Source organism: Oryzias latipes, chromosome 12 (genome assembly GCF_053564925.1).
Source record: "Oryzias latipes strain Hd-rR chromosome 12, Olatipes_Hd-rR_3.1".
Lineage (NCBI taxonomy): Eukaryota > Metazoa > Chordata > Actinopteri > Beloniformes > Adrianichthyidae > Oryzias > Oryzias latipes.
In genome coordinates this window covers 13952935-13968202 of record NC_136248.1, presented here as the reverse complement: position 1 = coordinate 13968202, position 15268 = coordinate 13952935, and the positions used below count along the sequence as shown (strand labels likewise).

The 15268-nt window shown below is 40.4% G+C and overlaps 1 protein-coding gene across 1 annotated transcript in view; it reads left to right on the top strand.

Moving 5' to 3' along the window:
* The first annotated feature begins 2921 nt into the window (after positions 1–2921).
* plppr1 (phospholipid phosphatase related 1) overlaps positions 2922–15268 on the top strand; it is a 59608-nt gene continuing 47261 nt past the window's right edge. Inside the window, exon 1 of the mRNA XM_023960575.2 lies at positions 2922–3283. The gene's annotated coding sequence lies outside the window, so the exon portion shown is untranslated. The remainder of the gene's footprint in view (positions 3284–15268) is intronic.

Genomic DNA, 15268 nt, shown 5'->3' with positions numbered 1-15268 from the left:
TTTTAACTAATAACTTAATATTAATTTTAAAATAATATTAATTTTAAAATGATGACTTTTTATAATAAAGTTGGTTGGTCTTTGCAGATTAAACTTTCATTTAGACCACGAGGGACATGACAAAATTGGTGGTGTATAATGAACAGATTTCTAATTAAAACACATACTTTCATTATTCTTTATAATTAGCATTTCAGTGCATTTATTAAACTGTTTAAATACATAGCTTGATGACCAATTATATTAAATACAGCTTGAAGGAAGAGAGGGACAGACTTTTTTTTAATTTTGTGGAATGCCTCACCTATTAATTTGTGGAAAATCTCTTCCTTTTTTCAGGGAATGTGAGTATTTACACTCAAAATTTGGATGCTAACAAGGATAGCTGTCATCCAGGCCACTACTCTTTCATTCCACACTTCAACCACACTATTAAACACCTTTAGCAAATCATATTTTGTGCTTTTTAATGCGCGTGTTGCTTTTAGAACCCTACATAATGCTGAATTTGGCTGAAGGCCACACATGATATAGTAGGGCCGGAGTGAACTAACGGAATTCAAAAAGCAAACAATTGGTTGACAGGAACTCTAAGCTGGGAGTGTAATGTGGCGTGTGGACTGAATCTGGATCACTGAGCACACTAGTGTTTCTTCTCTAATTTCTTGTAGCAGAGTTGAGCAATGTGATGTCATGTCAATGTGTCTGTCCCAGATTTGACAGCAGTGTATTCACAATGCCTTTAATTCAAGCATCCAGGTCATAGAAGTGCAAGTCCAGTCCTTCCTGGACACCTAAGGGATACCAAGAAAATCTTTTGTTCATTTAAATGAATGATTAGTCTTGTAAAATCAATCCTATCTGTTCTAGGTTGTGAAATATGCCTCAAACTACTTTGCTTTTTACTTGTGGTCCCATATTTATTATTGTTTATTATTTTGGAAAATGTTTTGTGGCAATTGGCAATTGTCTGGATATGTTTTTGAAAAAATAAGCATTTAGTTGACAAAGAATTCCTCATATTTGATGCATAATGAGATGGTAGGAATGTAGGAATGTAAGGAAAAGATTCTTGCTTTCTCCGTTTTCTCTTTCCTCGGATGTTCCTCATTTTAAACCAGGTAACAGTTGCTATTGTGCTTCAACACATGGGTCATAACTTTTACGTGAGTTTTTAAACTATGCAAATATGAATCACACTGGTTTAATAACGTTTTTAAACAGTGGCAGAGCTAGAACATTTTATATGAGAGGGGGGCAGAATACTTTGAAAGGGTGGCAAATGAAAACAGCAGAGTTGAAGGCAATGTCTATTAAAAGGATCAAAATATGTATTTAAGCTTTATTATTGTTATAATATTCAAACAGCCTTTCTTCTAGCTGAGGTTATTTTTAAAATGAATGTTTTGTTATTTTTGCAATGCTTAAAGAACATAGTATTGATGATTTCTTAACCGTTGTCAACTATGATACTTCTGCAGGCTAAATGTGGGGGACAATGCTTTTTGTCAGAGTGGCAACTACCCCCCACGCCCCTTGTAGCTCCATCCCTGTTTTTAAATGTTTAAATATTTTGCTATACACAGCAAGTGATCAAGCTAAAACAGGATATTTCTGTTGCTTTGGCAAGAGTTGCCTGACTACATCTCATACAGTAAAAGATGCTGAAAGGGTTATTGAACTCAAATAGAACTCTAGCCCCAGCAATGGCATCCTAGGCTGTTACGTTCTTCCATTCCTCTCTTTATCTGATAAGAATGGATCATGAATTTATTGACTAATGAAGTAGCCTGTCTTATTTTAGCCTTTGTCACAGCTGCCCCTGTGGGTGGATATGGGCTGTCTGCGGGTAAATATTGGACAAATCTGCAATGGGCATAGAGGTGGTACCCAAGCAATATCAATATCAAAATTGTGTGCGTTGCGCAGGAAGCCCGTTGATGCTTTTTAAGTGAAAGGTGTTCACTCTCTATGCATTCCTTGCACGAAACCTGGCTGTTTAAAATGAGAAAATGAAACAGTCAGAGGGTTTTTTGTGCATAGCAGCTAGATAGCTGAGTTGATTAGGTGCAGGACTGGCACATGGGAAACCAGGGTTTGATTCCCAGGGGGCACATTGAGCTTCATACAGTGTAGGTCCTTGGGCAAGACCCTTCATGCTACTGTCTAACTATATGGCCACAAGGGAGCACAAGTCTGGGTCCCCCTGAGTCGGCCCCTAGCCGGATAAAATACACGGTTGTGTTTGGAAGGATATCCGGTGTAGAAATCTCTCCCCAAGACCCTGTGCGAATCAGCTTTCACTGATTCTGTAATGATATGGCAAACGGTGAATAACAAGAATGTAGTTGGTGTGCGCATCTTAACCCTGTGCTCAGCTCTGTATTTGGACAATCTTTTTATTCGTTCTTCAAAGTAAAAAGCCTACTTTCATTTTTAAAGGCTACATTGACTAAAGCTGAAGGGTTGGTTTTCCAATTATTACCACAAATAAACAAAATTAGAAGGCTGATCCATTATTCCACATTAACACCTCTCGTATAAATGTGGAATAATTAAAGTGCAATACGGTCACTAACCATTGTGTTCCATCTCTGCAAGTATTTGATAATAATGACTCAAAAGTAATTGTGCATTCATGTAAAACGTCATAATTCTGAGACAGTAAGAGACTACTTTGTTAACAAGTAATTTGTAGTTTACTACAGCTTGTATAAAACGTGCTCAACGCTAATAATGTCTGTGGGAATTTTTTCATTTTTTTTTGACAGAAAAAAAATAGACGGAAATCCTTTTCTGGAGACAGTTTACTACCAAGCACCAAAATAACCTTCCGCGCTCATCCAATCAAACACCTGAGCACCTGTGACGCTTCATGAATATTAAGCAGCACTGATTGATTCCACTTTCTCTTAGAAATTAGAGAACAGATATTCCTGAATGTTCCTGCCGTGTATGCGTCTGTGCGGAGGATGCGCGAGGCGAGAGGGGCTCGTGACACACACAGCCCCTTCACACAATTAGCCACGCTCGGCTGGAGCGGCTTGGCCCCGCCCCCGACAGCATCCATCCTCATGGGCTCGCGCGCTGCGTGATCCACATTACAAATCGACGGCCGCGGCTCTGCTTCGCGGAGCCCGTGGGGTAACGAAGGAGTAAAAGGTGGTGGTGGAGGGGGGTTACTTCGCACGAGCTCCTTTTGCGCCCGCCTGCCCTCCATTTTTCGTGTGTGTGTGTTGAATGGAGTCACCTTTTCGGCGGAACGCCGCTTCTTCCCTCCGCGGTGAGTGCTGCTGTCGCCTGCAGATGCTGTGGGTGTGGGGGAGCGCGAGCCCGGCAACTGTGTCGCTATTGTCTGTTGCGGAGGCAAGTTGGGAGCGAATTTGTGTCACGCGGAAGGAGTTTATGGTTTTCAGCTCTCTGAGGGAACATTTGTATCAACCTGGAAGGGTTATTTCCATCATGTGGATCATGTACGGAGACATTTTTTTGACACCTGTCTCTTCCAGCAACAGTCACCTCCCCTCCAGCATTCTCTCACGCGCCTTCACAGAATCCCGCCCCACGGCTTCACTCATCAAGACAGATTTAAGTCGAAAATGCTGCTTCTGTTGGGGGGGGGGGGGGGGGGGGGGGGGGGGGCAAACGACTTTTCGGTTGGGGGTGGTGGTGTAGTTGGGGGATCAGCACCCACCCTCTATATATAGAGTCCGGCTGGATCTCCTCAACCCTAGACATCCCTCTCAGGACCCTGAAGGACTAAGAATCCCTCTCCTGATGTTAGATATACCCTCAGATTTCTGTTGATTGCCCCTTCCCTCATCAGATGGAGATGCATCACTGAAAGGGGGGTTGCCGGGCGATTTCTGCTCTAGAAGCACCTTTTTGATAAATGCGTTGGAAATGTTTTCTGCTCTGTTCAGTACAGATTCATTACAGCTGAACTTCATTTCTGCCTACATCTCCTCAGGGTGATTTCCAGTTTCTCCTTTGCTCTTAAGGGACCGTGCAATGTTTCCATGTAAAACCTCAGACTGAGCACCAGAAACAGGAACTTCCATGTGGCGTTCATTGTGTTGTGTTTGTTTGTTTGTTTGTTTGTGTGGCGTTTGTCTCACAGGTGCATCCAGTGATACCTCTGTGAAGGCTGGTAGTGTTGTTCAGTAGACAGGTGGCAGATGGCTTAGACATCAGGTGAGGGCTTGCTTGGCTGTGGGAACGGCAAACATGTTGGAATGGAGCCACTCCTGGACAGTTATTGGAGTTTCTAAATGTCTGTGCCACATAAATGCATTCAGACTATTAAACACCTGATAGTTTTTCTTCTGTTTTGTTTTTGCAAAAATGAGTAAACAGACATTTGACTGTATAAGAGAACTGGACTGATTGACTCCTGTACGTCTGTTTTGTGTAGGATGTACTTCATTTGGTTAGAGCAGGAATTAAGCCATTTTCTATGGGTGACACCACACTCACTCAGTCCAGGTCTCCAATACAGACAATGAAAAAAAAAAGATTAGGTCACTGTGGAATCCTTTTGCTTTGGGTGATGGTGATGCTGACTTGTGTCATCATCCCCCACTCAAGGTACTTGAAAATGAGTATAGATTTCATGTTGTCGTCAGATCATTTCTGCCGACTTTCTTTTCAAACAGTAACATAGATGATAATATTACTTGTTTGGAGGTTTTGATGGAACATCTAGTGAATTTGCTCAAAGTACTTGTCTATTCATTCAAGTTCTGTATGCCAAACCGTCATCCTTCCATAGTCATATATGTAAATGGATCAAATCTGGTTGTGTTTACTGATGATCAGACTGTTTTATGCGTTGCAAACAAGGTTTAGAATTATTGTAAATACACTAACGTGTAGCAGTGTCAGACTGTATTTTTTTTACATTTTACTACCAAGGTTAGGAGTTAGCTTAGTGTCTGTAATGTTTGTTTTAGTGGTATCAGTCTGTTTTTCGATGTGTTTTAAACAAGGTTGGAAGTTACAGGTATTGTGAATACCTTAAAGTGGCTAACGTGTAGCCTGTTAAAAACAAGTTCTAGAATGTTTGTGAACGCAGATAATAAAGTCTGAGTATCCTGACTCCTTGAGGATACAAGTCTTAGTGATTTTATAGGATTTGTTTCCAAGAGAAAACCGGCCAGACGGCAGTTAATGTGGCGTGTTTAAATGAAACCTTACCCATAGTGCAGCGAAGATACGGTGACCTTTAAACTCATCTGATATCCTGCTCACTTTCTTCGGTCCAACATTATACAGCAGTTATTGATTGAACACAGACACGCGTTCAAAGACGGACCTTATTTCACACCCTTTTCATGGTTGAGTACCAGCAAGGCTATGATTACAAATATATGTTGAGGGGGGAGGGTTATTAGTGCGGAGGGGGGTCGGAGGAGAGGGGGTGACTGGGCAATAGATCTGTCAGTGATGTCTCTGGGGAATGTTAGTGGCAAAGGACACGTCTCTGGAGATTTTGTGACCTTCCCTATACCAAAGAAGGCTGATACATACAGGTGATAAGTGTTGGAGATGGGAGGTAGCATCGGCATCACAGAGATTTATGGAGAGCATGTCTGCTGTTTGAGGTAGATATTTTGACTCCAGCAGTCCTTTTTGTGTTGGTATATAAATGGTAAATGTTATTTAAGCAACATTTTTATCACATCTTTTCCGTCTGTTTTTGTAGCTTGGCTCCCCTGAAAGGTTACATTATCTTCTTAAACAATAGTAATTCTGTATGCAGAAACACAGAAAAGCAGCAAAACAAAAAAAAAAGTTTTTTATGTTTTTGCAATGTCACAAACAATGATGCACAAAGTAAAACTTATCAAGCTCAGTTGTATTCATCTGAGGTTTAATGTAAAAGAGGAAAAAATATACTTTTTACAGAAAAAATATGGGTGCTTTACATTCTGCAATTAAAATTCAATAAAATTAATAAAAAAAAAAAAGGATGATCCAGAAAAAGGTAAATGCCGTGTACTTAGTGCTTTTCTATCTTCTTAGAAGGCCCAGAGCACTTTACAGTCAGAGTCCTATTAACAAATGAACACACACATTTACACACTGATGGTGGCTCCACTGAACACTGGCGCCAACCTATAACCACCAGGAGCAATGTGAGGTTCAGTGTCTTGCCCAAGGACACTTCGACACATGGGTGGGCAAAGCAAGGATCAAATGTGCGATGAGGTCAATTGCTCATTTCTGCACAATGGCTACCTGAGGCAACATTTTTCAAGACCGCAGCATCCGTAAGATCTGACCTCAACGGTTCTGCTGTCGGTACTGGAGAAGTCCCTTTTTTTGTGTCCCACAAGATATAAACTAGAGCTGGGATGGTGTGGGATTTTTGATCCCCGCGCTGATGAAGCAGCAGGAGTTGCGGACCCCCCCCCCCCCGCCACCGCCAAACACAAAATCCCCTGGCGGCCGCGTCGCAAATGAATACCGGTACAAGTAATAATTACAACGCACTATTCTTTATTGAAAAATAAAAGTAACAACTAACTACTAACTAATAAACTAACTATATAGGTGCTGTAGAATGACTATGTGTATGTGTGTCAGCACGCTGCGTGTGTAAGAGGAATGAGCGCGTGCCACACAAGAGTGAGTGAGAACGTGCACAAGTGTTGGCGGTGCGCGTTCATGTTTGGTGTTACGGAGTGAAGGGAACAGTAATGAAAGGTTTCCCCCAGGTGTTGGAATAGGTTTGTGGTGCTGCTGCAACAGAGGATTTTATTCCCTTCTTGGGAACAAACTTCCCACTCTCACCTGTAGCCATGCTGTCGCTTACTGTTTCATGTGTGCTATGATGTTGTTGTTTGTCGCTTGCCATACCGCGTGAAACTAATGCTACGGAAGCTCTGGGGAGCCAAGAATGCGTCATTACACAAAAACTCGATTTAGTTATTAATTCATTCAATCGATTTTTCGCCCAGGCCTAGTGAAAACTAATATATTATCACATATATTGATGTAGTTTAGTCTGAAAGGCTTAAAAAAATCATGATATAGGGCAGCGGTGGGCAAACTACGGCCTGCCTCCATGTTTGGTCTTGCCCCCTGAACAATATAAGAGAGTATGCCTACACAATACATCGCAAAGTAACCTTAATTGTGCTAAAACAATCTTATGGCAGCTTGAAGTATTTAACAAATCAAATAAATCTATTTCTGCTTTTGACTAATCAGATGGAGCCCTTTTATGTTAGATGCTCGCCTCATTAAAAATTGTTTTAATGAGTCTGCATTCACCTGAAATGCATTTCAATGAGTTGCTGTGTCTCATCATTGGGGTGTGATGGCATTGTTTTTAAGAGAATTCTGTAAAGGAAACTACAAGGTAGCTTTTAGGATGACATCACAGCAATGTCAGGCCAAATCCAGTCTGAATACACCCTATCTGTCTGCACCTAAACAAAGGTCAATTTATCTGTAGAGCACCAACTATGCAGACTTTTATTTATTTATTTATTTATTTATACATTTTCAACAACAGGCTGAAGCCTATTAATAGGCATATTCACACACCAGAATTACTCGGAAAATAAAATGTTTATAAGGCCTATCAATATAATTCTTTCCAGTTTGGCGGACCAGATTTAAGAGTGTGACGGGCCACATATGGCCCCCGGGCCTTAGTTTGCCCACCACTGCCCTACACTCTGGAATGCTCTGCCTTTTATGCTCTGTGTGTCTTATTCTGCTGATTCTTTAAAAATAAAATCAAAAAAGAAACATAAATCCGTATTTAAATGAGGAATACTAATCTAAGGACTTTCAGTCAGCAGTCTTTTGGGGCAACTCCAAAATGTATTTAGCTACTTTGATCAATCAAACAGAAAACAAAAAGTGGACATGGTAGCAGACGAAAGAAAAAAAAGTCATGTTTGCGTAGTTAAGGGAACGTAGGAAGACCACAAAAGCCTCGGCCTGAACCTCAGATCAGATATTGTCAGTAAAGAACTACTTCAGAAGCAACATTTAACGTAAGTTCTACTGGAACAGTTTCAGAAGATAAAAACATTGGTCAGACTTGAAAAAATTGGGATATCTGGACTTTTTGTGTGAACATGAGTAATTCACAAACAAATACATCTTGATGTCTATCAGCACTGTAGCGATAGTTGTTGACTACCCCATTTTAAGCTTTAGGGAGCCGAGGGTAACGAAGATAAAATTGCCTTAAGAATTGAACCGCCAACATTTTAAAACAATAGTTGCTGTGTGACATTCTAGGGCACATTTGTTATTGTTATTAATGGCCCAGAGAAATGTAACCCTGATAACTTAGTCACTACAGATCCCATAATGCAGTGCTTTAGCTGCCCCGGTGAATACTAAACTAAACGATGCAGAAGAGAAACCGATGATTCTGAAAACAGAGCCTTCTAAAAACCGATTGGAGGCAGGATACATTTTCACTGACATTACTGGTAAACTTTGTGGAGCGAATGTGGCTGCAATTGTTGCCATAAGACAAACATCAAACACGCACGCTGAGAAGCTGAGCGCACGAAGTTTGCACAGCGCTTTGGTAACTTTGAAGAACAAAAAAGGAATTTTCAGTTGCTTTTTAACCTGTTTGCTGTGGAAACTGCAGCTGTGCAGATTCAGATGGAGCTGATGAAGCTGCAGGTTCATCACTGCAGGACTGCACAGTTGATTCACTCCATTCCTGCAGAAATGCCCCAGCTCCGTCTACATGCACATCCAACCTTGTGCATGTTTGGTTGCACATTTCTGTGTGAGAAGCTCTTCTCAGTGATGAAGACTAACAAAACAGCAGACATGTGTTGTCTCACTGATGAGCACCTGTAGTCAGTCCTGAGAATCTCCACAACACACAACCTCGCACCAAACACAAACCAACTTGTTGACAGAAAAATGATGCTAGGTGTCCAGCTCTGATAAAAAGACACTAAAACGAAGAAAAACAGAATTTGATTTATTGCTGAAAAGCACAAATTTGATTTATATTTCCAAGTTTTGCTTTTTTTTATGCAGCATATTCCTATTTTTAATTTGTGTAATTTTGACAGGATATATTTTTCATGGAGAGCACTTTTGGTAGATTTAAATTTTAAGTTTATTTTTTTTTAAATATAATTACATGAGTAAAGAAATGTCTTTTTTCTTTTATGCAAGGTTACATTTTTATAAAAGTTTTTTTTTAACCTTTAAAACAAATGCTTAACATTTTACTTACGCAAATAGCCCTGTTGAGCCATTTTTCCTGTTTTAGGGCTGAAATAAACCCCTGCGGGATCTCCAAGATATACCATTACTAGGGGTGTAACGATACATGTAGTTGAAAAGAACAGTTTCGGTACAGCAGTTTCAGTTCAGTTCTGTACCGTTTCGGTACGTTCCCCCCCCCCCCGCATATCCATTGTAATGACCCAGCTGCTTTGTCACTCGTAGCGGGGAAACGAGAGCCGAGCTGCTTATTAACTAGCTGTGTTGACTGTCCTTGCCCCATACTCCACACACCCTCAAACAGTCTCAGAGAAAGAGTAGGCAGAGAAATAGATTGATCCATCTCATTTCCGGCAGTAAAACCCATTTATAATGAACACACGCGAACAGCGTAACAACATGAACCTCACTTCTCTTCACAGCTCTCTCAGTTACAGTGAAGAATTCAACACACAAGATTTTACACTTCCCATGAGTCTTAGTGGCTATAGGTGGGGCTAACTCCCAGGTCGTCACAGTATTAACTTTGCGCCGAGGCAGAAATAGTGTTAGCCGTGAGTTTCCTCCGAGACGCTATTAGGTGACGGACAGTAAGCATGTCAACATGGCTAATGGAGACGTGAGGCCAGAGATGAAGACCCCCCCATCTCCTAACGCTCTCCTGTGTGGGAACACTTTGGCTTTGTTGTCAGCATCCATGAAGGGAAAAGACAATTGGATGAGTCGAATGCTGTGTGTTGACATTGTTACACAAAGATAGCGTATGCCACAGTAACACATCTAATCTGGCAATGAACTTAAAACAGCATCACCTGACTGTAACAATCGAGTCTACAAGAAAAAAAATGTGCACGTTAAAATGTTTTTTTTCAGGCCAGTGTTAACTATCCAAAGTTTTTGGTTCCTGGCAGCTAATAGTCTTATTATTTTATAAAGCAGATCACCTACACAGGTCAAATTTATTCATTGTTATGTATACGTTTCTGCCTTCATTTTTTGTGCCAAAAAAAATACAGAAAATAGAAAGATACAAACTTTATTAAAATTCCAAGGGAGAAATTCATGTGTCCGGCAGCAAAGCACACACAAACACACACAATAGATAACAATAAAATAATAGTTCATAAAATAGCAGTTCAAATTAGGTAGATTTGTTAAACAGCAGGACCGAACTGAAATGTACCGAACCGAGCCCTATAAAATTCTGAACCCAACCGAATTGAGATTTTAGCGTATCGTTACACCATTACCATACTGCACCCTCAATTATTTGTAGCATTTGAATGAAAATACGCAGGTAAATTAAAAGAAAAAAAAAGAAATAGGTTCGATACCTGAAAAAATGTATCTTTGGTTTTTCTTAAGCAGTAGTGCAGTGCTTTTCTTTTTTTTTTTTGAATGGAGATGGTTTGTGTTCGACAAATGAAAGGTAATAAAGTCTGAAGAAGCAGGAGCCTGAGCTGTGACTGCAGCCAGACAGTGTCGGCTACTGGGCATAGAGCCCCTCTGTAAACCTGCTCACACACAGCATGACCCCCCCCCCGTGGTTGTTGATTAGCTCTCCATTTTTATATAGTGTTTTCTTAGTTTATCTTAATGAATAATTTTTTTAATCCACTTGTAATCTTTAGTCTTTTGCAAGTTATTTTAGCTAAAACATCTTTTTACTTTCATTTGTTTCACTAGAGACTGAAGCAGACAATTTTTAAAGTACCGTACATTTTGGGGGGAAAGAAGCACGAAAAACTAAGTGACGGAATAGTTATGGTGCTGTAAGATGTAAAGTCAGTTATATATTTTTTCCCAAAAAATGGTATGATCGAAATCCTTTGGAACACTTTGGGGGAAAAAATAGTGACTCAATTGGAGAATCAGTCTATTTATAGCAACAAAGATGCTCTGTTGGCAAGAATTCTGGCCATGAGACTTTTCTGTTTTGAAGACCATGTGTTGTAATTCGGTCGGGATAAGAGAAAGAAGCAACCATGCAAAATGAGATCTACATATTCTGCTGACGAGGAACAATTATTTTTTCAAACATGCCTTCAGCAAAAAGTGTAGAAAAGCAACAAACTATCATTGTATTCAAGCTGTTATGCCAACAAACATTAAGAGTAGAGCTGTGACGGTGTGGGATTTTTGATCACCACGGTGATAAACGCGGTGAATTGGCACAGTGTAACTGTTAACCACAGCCCCCCCCCCGCCAGACACAAAATCTCCCGGCGGCCGCGTCGCAAATGAATACAATAACAACGCGGTTTTCTTCATTAACAAATAACAGTAACAACTAACTACTAACTATCTAACCAATGAACTAACCATATAGGTGTTGTAGAATGACTGTGTGTATGCGTGTGTCAGCCCGCTGCGTGTGTAGAAGGAAGGAGCGCACACAAGTGTGTTGGGGGTGCATGTTGATTCTTCTGCAGCGGACCGCTCTCGAGCTGCACGCGAGGCTTCACCTGTGCTCTCTGGTACAGCAATCTTCTCAGAATATTATATATTGCTCAGTAATAAACGACACTGCGAACACTCTGTCACCTTTCCGGTAGCCATGAGCCTGACAACCATGAAGAACACGGGGCAGGAGGCTCCGCCTTTGTTTATACAGACACGTAACTTTGCACTGCACAAAATAGTTCCCAAACAAAACATGTAGTAATATTCATCAAAATCTAACAGTGCGCGTTCATGTTTGGTGTTACGGAGTGAATGAGAACAGTAATAAACCCCCCCTCCCCCCAACACAAAATCCTCCGACGGGCGGCCGTGTCGCGCCCTCAAGAACGCACGCAGCTTGTAATGGAAATGGAAACAATGGAAATTAATAATTAGAACGCAGTAAATTTGTCGTATTTCCTCGCCAGACGGAAACTTCTGTTGTAGAATGAGGATGTATATGTGCTTCTGAAATCGTGCCGTGTGTGTAAGTAGAGGGAGCGCGTGCAGCGTAGAGGGAGTGAGAGCCCGTGCCGGCAAGAGGGACAGAGGCGCTGCGAAGGGATTGAAGGAGAACAGTAATAAAACGTTTCCCCCAGAAACCCTTGAAGTCTGAACAGAGGACTAGGAGAAAAAGTAAATTATCAGCAAAGATGAATGTGTTTAATTTGTTTATTATAGTTCCAATCACGCACCATATGCAGAACTTTTTGTAATTTTTTTAACCAACTGCTGCAAATATTAGTGAATTTTTACATAAATATAATTTAATATAGATGTGAGGAAATCTTCACTTGTTTATAAGAAATTGGGGTTTGAGATGATTATTCGATCAGGCATTGTTGACATGTGTCAATCAATAAGCTCAAACTTTAATGAAAAATGCATAGTTGCAGGACTTCTTATAAATAAAAAAAATATTACAAAGAATTTTTAAAAATAATTTTTAAACATTTCGAAGTTTTAGACCTCTTTAACATGTAATTTCAATTATTTAGAAAAGCCCAACAATAAGTCAATAATAATAATAAATAATAACAATATATTAACAATAAGTCAATAATAAATAATAACAATATATAATTAATAAGTCAATAATAATAATTAATAACAATATATAAATAAGTAAATAATATTGAGGAATCAATTATGAATAATAATAATAAATCAATAGTAAGTCAATAATAATATTAAATGATAACAATAAATCAATAAAAGGTCAATAATAATAAATGATAATAATAATAAATCAATAAAAAGTCAACAACAGATTTTCCCCTTTAAAAAAAAAACCAAAAAAAAGAAAAACAAGAGATTTACCCTACTGATTCAGTGAGTGATCAATTTGGTGCAACACAGATGTTATGGTGTTGGGTTTCAAGCGAACAGTCTGGCCTCTTATCAAAATCTGTTTCCTCAAAATCTTTTGAACATAGACAGACTGTATTGCTAGTTGGTACTAGAGCCCTGCGCGGGACTATTTTGTTCATCCCGCTCCCGCCCGCTGAATTTTTACAGATCCCGCCCGCTCCCGCAACGTATGCGTTATACTCCCGCCCGCTCCCACAATATGTATGTCCACTCCCGCCCGCACCCGCAAAACTCATAGAATTTATTCCCGCACAGTCATAGAGATGCATTGATTTTGTGTCGTCTCCCGTCCCGCAGGAAAAAAACAAGTATTTTGATATTATTAAAGAGATTCATGTCCCTCCTCCAGCCTGAAGCCTGAAGCGCGCTTTTAGTAAGAGGCGGGGCGGGGCGGGGCACACCCCCAACAACAGGTTAGATGACAGAGGCCATTGGGCGTCTCTACCTGGTGCCTTCACGGAGCTTCAGTACATAAGAATCCAACAGCTGCACAGCCTAACGTAGTCCGCTAATATATATTCATGAGACATTCATGGCAGCACTGATCCCGCGGGGGTTTTTTTGCCGCCCGCTCCCGCCCGCAGCACAATTCAAACCGCCCAATCCCGCGAGATTTGGGTCCCACGGGACCCAATCCCAATGCAGCCCTCTGGTTGGTACCACAGTGATCCATCTGGGTTAGCTCTTTTTATTGCTAAGGCCCACTTTTTCCTTAAGTCTGAATCCATTGGAAAACTGCAAGAAAAGTTCGGTCACTGAGTCAGAAATGTATAAATCTATATTACTATAATAGCCTAGTCCTAGTATACTGTATACATGTAACACAATAAAGTTTACATTTATATTGACAGCAAATTATATGTACATCATGCATGCCTACATGTTGATAATAGCCCTGCAGCATCATGCATGTCAACATGTGGACTATTAATGATGCCCCTGCAGCATTAAGAAAAAATATATATAGTATTTACCTGTGAAATGTTATGCCTTCGTCCTTCGTGGACTCATTTCTCTGATTTTGCCAGTTGAAACCCGCACAATGAACTGGCATTTTACAAAAAATGTGTTCACATGCATGCATTGCAGCAGTGACTTGACCTCACCAAGATGGCGGTGCTCTCCTCCCATGAGGAATCACGTGATGTCTGCTCTAGCGATATAAGTCATTGGTTTTTCCCCCTCTTTATCTTTGAAGTACAATTCAGGCTATATTGCCAAAACTAAGATGAATGATTAAGAAAACATATAGATGCCCTTTTTACTTCAAAAAGAAGAAAAAAGTAAGACCTTTAGTTCTGGCCAAAACCTAGATGAACAATGAAGAAAAAAGATAAGAGGCCCAAAAACATAAATGTGACATACTGTGAACAATAAAGAACACTATCAGTATGTTTCACTACTTTTGATGGTTTCAAACATGTGCGCTGACATGTTACTATATTTCCTGATGTACTGAAAAGTCTCTCTGAAGGTGAGCTGCTTGCAGGTATGCAGAGGTACTTCCTTGCAAGCTTTCTCAGCTGTGGGAATGTAATTTGGTGGAGTTTCCAGCATGCCAAGGGGTCTTCTTCACTGTCTAGGGGTGCAGACAGCATGTAGCTTCTACAGCTTGTGACAGTTGCGCAACAGATGAGCTGGGGAGTGGGCTTGTCTTGAAGAAACTCCCCAGTGACTTTTTTGCCTTTTTCAGTGGAGCACTGGGTGGATCATTGGTCTGGGCTTCTGCATCCGTGGAGGTTCTCTCCTAGAACGAAAAGCAAAATATGAGGAAAAAAAACTTTTTCAACAAAATTAAATTAACATTTCTGAAAAAAAAAAGAAAGCATGAAAAACCTTTTATGCCATTGCTTCCATTTCTGACAGCACCCTGGTCTTGATGTTTGAGACTTGATCGGTGCTGATATAGTTGGCTTTGAATCTGGGATCCATGAAACCCGCCATGTCCAGAAGTTCTTGGGTAGCTGGATTTTCATATTTTGTGATCAAATAGTCAAAGATTTTTTCCTTGATTGGTTTTGTCATATCATTGTCCACTTCCTTCTCTGTGACCACGGATGCCTTCATCAGATGGAGCAGTGGTCCCCAACCACCGGGCCGCGGACCGGTATCGGGCCGCGGGACACTTGGCACCGGGAAATTTTGGCACCGGGACGCACAGAAAGAAAAAATAATTTCAATTTTATTGTGTTTTTTTTTTTTTTGAAAAAAACGTTTTATTTTGAAAAGTGAC